This window comes from Tenrec ecaudatus, chromosome 1, assembly GCF_050624435.1.
Source record: "Tenrec ecaudatus isolate mTenEca1 chromosome 1, mTenEca1.hap1, whole genome shotgun sequence".
Lineage (NCBI taxonomy): Eukaryota > Metazoa > Chordata > Mammalia > Afrosoricida > Tenrecidae > Tenrec > Tenrec ecaudatus.
The window spans coordinates 138,224,953-138,232,178 of NC_134530.1; the positions used below are offsets into that span (position 1 = coordinate 138,224,953).

General features: G+C 41.0%; 1 pseudogene; it reads right to left on the bottom strand.

Moving 5' to 3' along the window:
* Window positions 1–405: 405 nt before the first annotated feature.
* On the bottom strand, window positions 406–1,910 carry LOC142436595 (ATP-dependent RNA helicase DDX19B pseudogene; annotated as a pseudogene).
* Between the last annotated feature and the right edge of the window lie 5,316 nt (window positions 1,911–7,226).

The window sequence follows — 7,226 nt, forward strand, 5'->3', positions numbered from 1 at the left end:
CCATTTCATTTGAATATTAATATCTGAAATTAGTTATTATATATACAATCTAGTGAAAATGTACGTTTATATGGCCAATCAATTATTCCATGATGTATTTATGCATATCTTATCCCTTTTCTTATGATACCATTTTATCATAAATCATGTTTCTGTACACATTCAAGTTTTCTTCTAGGATCCTTATTTTACTTAATATTTTGTTATTCTAAAACGTGTTCTGCAATGTATTTTTTTTTCAAAAGGTGAATTTCTATGTTTTCATGCCTAATCTTGAAAAATTATGTAAACAATTATTTTCTACCTTCCCCATCATTTGCACTATTTTTTTGGTTAAGTCCGAACGTAATTCAAAATGAGGTAGGTATTTTCTCGATTCGTGCCTTCGTCCCTGGGGGCGGGGGCCTAGGCCAAAAAGCGCCTACATCTCCCTGCGTGGGGCCCGAGGGTGAGCACGGCGCCCATTTTCTCAATCTCGTCTAAGTCGTCCGTGTCCAATCTTTCTATCTTCTTATTGAAATGCTCCTGGATCCTGTTGAGGATGTTCATGCTGTGCTTGCTGTCCACCATGTTCATGGCCAGACCCCTCTTGCCAAAGCGGCCAGTGCGCCTGATCCGGTGCAGGTACGTCTCGTTGTCCGGGTTCCCATCCTTGTCCACTGGAAGGTCAAAGTTGATGACGACGGACACTTGTTCCACATCGATGCCCCGCGCGCACACGTTGGTGGTCACCAGAACCTTCTCCTTGCACCCTCGGAAGCGCTCTATCACAGCAGCTCTCTGCTCCACCACCATCTCGCCACTCAGCAGAGCCACCTGGTGGCCTTCCTTGGAAAGCTCTGCTGCCAGCCAGATGGCTGTTTTGAGGGTGTGGCAGAAGATCATGGCCTGGCGGATGGTGATGGCCCCGTAGAGGTTGCACAAGGCCTGGAACTTCTCGTGTCGGTCGTTGCACAGGACGTAGTACTGCTTGATTGTGTCCAGGGTCTCCTCCTCGCGCTTCAGTTTGATGAGGTTGGGCTCGGGCACCACTTTCTGGGATAAGTTCCACACGGAGTCTTCAAAGGTGGCTGAGAAGAGCAGCATCTGGCAGTTCCTGGGCAGCATCCTCTGGATGCGGATGCTCTGATCTTGGTGGCCCTGAGTGGCTATCAAGACATCAGCCTCATCCAGAACAAACACCTTGATCTTCTTGGGGTTGATGAACTTGAGCTTGGCGCACCAGTCCAACACGGTTCCAGGGGTGCCTATGACAATCTGTTCACTCATCTTTTGCCCTCTTTCCAATTTGTTGCCTCGAACAGCATAAGCTAGCTTCAGTTCGGGGTAAAACCTGCCCATCTGCTCCATCACTTTTCCTGTCTGAAGGGCCAGCTCATATGTTGGGGAGAGGCACAGGCACTGTGGGTATCTGTTCGCCGGTTCTTCTTGGCTGAGCATGGCCAATGCAAAGGCAGCTGTTTTCCCAGTGCCCGACTGAGACTGGGCATTCAGGTTCGGGGTGGGCGTTCAGCGAGCATCAACGGCAAGGCATTCTCTTGTATTTTGGACGGGCAGTCAAAGCCCATGGCATAGACCCCTTGGAGAAGCTGTGGTTTCAGTCGGAGCTCTTCAAAAGACTTCACAGAGTAGAGGGGTGAATTTGGGTCCCGCTGCAAGACTTCTACCTGGTTAGTGTTATCGACTAGGTTACTTCTGATCAGCTTGTTGAGTAAGGACTGGGTGGCCCTGTCCTCTTTTTCTTCTTCATCTGTCTTCTCTGCATTAGCACTGGTCTTGACGACAGCACTATTGACATCTGGTTTGATTTTCTCTTCCTTAAGATGCAAGTTGCTCAAGTCGCCCACAGGAAGGACCAGAGGAAACCGCCTCAGGGCGCGGCCTCGGATCCAGCCAGGAGCCCAGGCCATCACCCCAGAGCATGGCGGTTATGCCCGTCTAAACACCGATCACGGCCACAGGTGCATTCTGCAATGTATTTTATACTTAATATACATGATTTATTACCATTTTATTTCTTTAGTTCATTCAGTTTAATGTATGCTGAGCATATTTTTTTCCTTTTGGTCTATTAAGTCTAGGGCTGGGCACATTTAATTATAATATTTCACTCTATATTTTTGAGCTGCCCTTTTTAATTTTTCTGTCATCCCCTTGACATTATCATTTCATCCATTTGTCATCCTATGATACAGCATATTTGTCAATCTCTTCTGACATCCACTTTGATACTTCTTTCTGGGCTTTATTTTAATGACCTTTTGCTTTCTTCATGAATGATGGTCTTGATGTCCTCCCACAGCTCATCAGGTCTCTGTCATTAGTGCTCAATGCAGCAAATCTGTTCTTGAGGTGTTTTCAAAATTCAGATGGGCTAGACACAAGATCATATTTTGGCTCTGGTGTACTTGTTTTAATTTTCTCCAGCTTTTACCTGAACTTAAATATGAGCAATTGATGGTCTGCTCGACAGTCAGCCTTAGGCCTGATTTTAGCTGCTGATATTGAATGAGTTCTCCATCATCTTTTCCCACAGATGTAGCAAATTTGGTTCCTGTGTATTTCATTTGAATAAAGAAGGGCACAATCAGCATATCTTAAACTGGTAGAACTAAAGAAAAAATCAATCCTCAAGTTGAAATATTGAAAGATGCTATGGGCAAATTTTGAATGATGCAGGAAACATCATAAAGAACTAGTAGAAATTCCACCACCTAAGAAGTGGCTTTTGAGGGAAAAAAAATGATGCTGAAAGAAGATCCAAGTTGCAATGAAAGCATTAGCCAACAAAACAAGATCCAAACTGATGAAATATCAATGGGAATGTTTCAACTAGACGATGCACTGGAAACAATCATCAATTTATGCCAGCAAAGTTGGCAGACAGCTACTTGGCCTACTGACTGGAAGAGATCCATACTTGCATCCAGTCCTACAAAAAGGTGACACGCTGAATGCTGAAATTATAGAGCAATATAATTCATATCACATGAAAATAAAATTTTGCTGAACATCATCCAACAATGGCTATAGCAGTACATTGATAGGGAGCTCTCAGAGGGTCAGGCCAAATTCAAAAAAGAACATGGAGCAAGTGATAGGATTGCTAACAACAGAAAGATCTCTGCTGAAAGCAGATAATGCTAAAAATATGTTCACGTGTGTTTTATTGACCGTGCCAAGCATTCAACTGCATAGGTCATAAAAAGTATGGATGATCAGGACAAGATTGGGATATTCAGAACACTTCGTTGTGCTCATAGAAAACATGTACCTGGACCAAGACGGAGTTGGGCAAACAGATCAAGGGATTATAGCATTATATAAAACCAGGAAAGGTGTGTGGCATTTTTCCTGATCAAGAAACAAAAGGTTATTTTGTTTAAAAAAAATTAAATGCATAGCTTTTGTGGCAGTTACATAATTTGTTGTCATTTTGAAACTTAAGGGTGAAGGGCTGGAGTTTAGCCTGTCAATCAGGTCACAGCTTAATGACCTCATTTGGAGGTGCTAAAGAGATAAATAGTTTGCTGGAGGCAGGACAGACAGACACTCCTGTCAGACATTCCTGTTGAGAAGACACATGGAGTCCCCTGCCATGTTAAGATGCTTCCACTGCCACTGGATCCACAAGAATTTCCACCCACTGGCCTGTGATCTTCCTGCACTCAGAGTCATTGTATATGTTTCATTAGTGTGAAGAAGAATTTATAGATTGGTATCAGACACATGGACTAATATAAGACTTATGGACTTGAGCTTGACTGGGTTGGAATGTTTTCTCAATATTCAGTTGTTCTTGTATATAAGACTCTTTCTTACATGCACATCAGTTTCTATGAATTTGCTCTCTAGTCCACCCAGACTAACACAGCTTTGAAAAAAAATCCATTGTTTTATTTTTATTTCTCCCCTCATAATCCGTACTGAAAGCTACTATCCTTGATTTTCATCAGCAAATGTTTCAGGCCTTCCTCACTTTCTATAAGCAAGGTTGTGTCATCTGCATTTCTCAGGTCGTTAATAAGCCTTCCTCCAATCCTGATGTCACATTCTTCTTTATATAATTTCTGTGATAATTTTTCTACATTCAGATCAAATAAACACGACAAGAAGTTACAACCTTTAGACACACCATTGAAACATGTTTCCACTCGATGTTTTTTTTCCTGCTCAGTCAGAATCTGAGGTACACATTTTGCAGGACCCCCCCCCTCACATTCCCAATCTTCTTTAAAATGTGCTAAGGCATGCTCCAAGATAGTCTAGAGAAGTCCCCCAATTTTTTCAATGGTGTGTCAGATGGACAGATTTTTTGACATTTTCATTTGTTCTGAAATTTGAGAGACAACTAGAATGAGGTTTGTCATCAATTGACATTTCGCCTTTTTTGAAACAAGAAAATCACTTTTACACCTCAGTTTTCACCATGGTGCTGTTCTTGTAAGCTGTGTTCAACCTCACAACAGTTGGGCATTTTTCCGGATCAAGAAACAAAATTTCACAACTGATTGCTGGTCTTTTAAGTTGGTCATCAAAAAAATGAAGTTTAAGCAAAACTGCTTTTATGAAAATTTTCACTGTGACCACTGAGAACATTTTCAGGAGATGCCACTGGATTTACTAACTCCGCGTGAGTTGCTTGATGCTCACCTGGTGGGAAAAATTCATATTATGAAAGCTCTGCCAAATAGAGCTTTTTTCTCCATTTAGGGGTGGCAGTACCCGTTCATACAATTCAATGTAACAAGGACTAAAATCTTCACAAATGGACCATTAAGCAACATCAAGATAAATGGAGAAAAGGCTGACATCAAGAGTTTTGTCTTGCTTGAAAACATAATAAATTCTCATGGAAGTAGTATTCAAGAGCTAACAAGATGAATTTCACTGGGAAAATCTAATTCAAAGACCCTTTCAGAGGGTTACAAAGGAAGGTTGTTGCTTTGAGGATTAAGGTGCCCTTGGTCCAAGCCATCATATTTTAATTGCCTCGTGTGAATTTATTTGAAAGTTGGACATTGGATTAAAAAATGAACAAAATTCAATGCATTTTAATTGTGGTACTAGAGAAGTGTATTAAAATACCATGGGCTGCCAAGAATACCAAGTCTGTCTTGGAAGAAATGTGCCAGAATACTCCTGAGAGGCATGGGTAGTGAAATGTCATCTTACGTATTTTGAACAAGTTGTCAGAAGAGACGAGCCCCTCAAGGACATCATTCTTGGTCAAGCAGAGGGCCACTGGAAGAGAAGAAGGCTCCCATGGAGGAAAAAATGATTGTCACTGTTGCTGTGGCAACGTGCTCAAGCATTGGACCTATTGTGAGGCTGTCACAGGACCAGGCAGTGTTTCATTGTGTTGTGCATAAGATTGCTATGGATCAGAACAAAATCAATGGCACTTAACAGCAACAATTTATTACCAGTCTTTTGGTCAAGTGAGTATTGGATTACTAATCAATAGTTGACGGTTCAAACTTACTAACAGGTCTGGGGACGGGGGGAGAAAGATGTAACTTTTTGCTCCTGTAAAGGTTTACAGCAATAGAACCCTGTATAGGGTTGCTATGAGTCCGGATCTAGAAGTGAGGGACATTTGTTGTTTGTTTTCAGTTTTTTGGGGGGTGGGAGCATTATACATTACCAGTTCCTATATATCACTAAATGCTCATGATGTTTTTATTGCTAGTAGGCATACTTGAAAAGTTTGTGAATCATAGCAATCTAATGTATATCAGAACAGAACACTACCATGTACAGTATCATACATATAGTTTGTGTTTTTTTTTTCTTTTTTTAAACCTAACCCCATAGTTTTTGTTTTTAAAGAACTCATTGTTGTTATCACTGTTTCAAACCAATGTCATTGAGCATCTTCTTTTTCACTAACTTCCTATTATATTATGAATGATGACCTTCAGTTTGTAACTATTAGATTTATATTGTTTCTTCCGCCTCTAAAAAGAATTTTTTTTAAATGGGACATTCTCCTAAGAGTCCCACTTACCTTTGAGGTGTTAAATGACTTATGAGGCAAATCAATAAGGAAATAACTACGAAATTGTAGATTACCCCTTCCTCCAAATGAGTGTCTTCTCCTGTTTTTATACAATAAACATTCTCTGAGTTAATGCGAGGCAGAAGCCACTGGGCTAGATGCAGTTACAATAATGACATTGAACCTTAAACCACAGATGAGTATTAGCTACCTCTTATCTCCATCTCTTGGAGTTTTAAAGCAAATATTTAGGTAACCAGATACCTATTTTTAAGATAAATCCGTATGATATTTATAGTTGGTTTATTTTAGTCTTTACTTGCTCATGTTTAAAAGGTCATGTTTGTTGTCTTTCTGAGGGTGCTAAAAACTAGTTGGTGCTGCTTATTGAGGAACTGCCCTGTCTATTTTCAGAATGAAAGCTTTTCTCCAAGACAGAAACATGTTTTTAAATTATTTACATCGTTGCATTGAGATCTAGCATCCTTAAGCAGTTCTAAAGTTATAAAGCAATCTCTTACTGTGACCTACCCTCAACACTAGGTCCAAGAGGAGGAGGCCGACCTAGGATGCTCTCAGTCCTGGTTGCGGAGCTCCAGCCTGCTGACTCTCAATCTTTGTGCTCTTGTCATTGTGGCTTTGTGACAACAGGAAAGATAGATTTGTCAATTTTACTGGATGCCCACAATGAACTCCCAATTTGGGTTTTTTCTTCTTCCTTTTCTTACTTTTATTGGGGTCTCTTACAGCTCTTATCACAATACATACATTCATCCAGTGTGTCAAGCACATTTGCACATATGCCACCATCATCATTTTCAAAGCATTCTCTTCCCACTTGAGACCCTGATTTCAGCTCCCTATTTCTTCCCCCTCCCTCCCCCTCTCACTTTCCCTCACAAAGACTTGATAACTTATAGATTATTATTTTCATATCTTGCATTGTCCTCCGTTGCCCCTGACCCATTTTATCATTATTCATCCCCTGGGAGGGGAATTATAGATTGACCCTTATGATCAATTCTCCCTTTCTCCCCCCAAACTCCCCTAATCCTCCTTCTCTCATTGTTGGCGCTGAGGGGTTTAATACTGAAGATGACTAATGTCTAGTTCTGGGTGAAACTTTATTTCCTACTCATAGGCCTTTCAAGAATCACGAGAGTCTCCAGTGTGAAGCAGAGCACCAAGGGCATGTTTACTGCTGCCATGGAGAAATAAGTGGTTT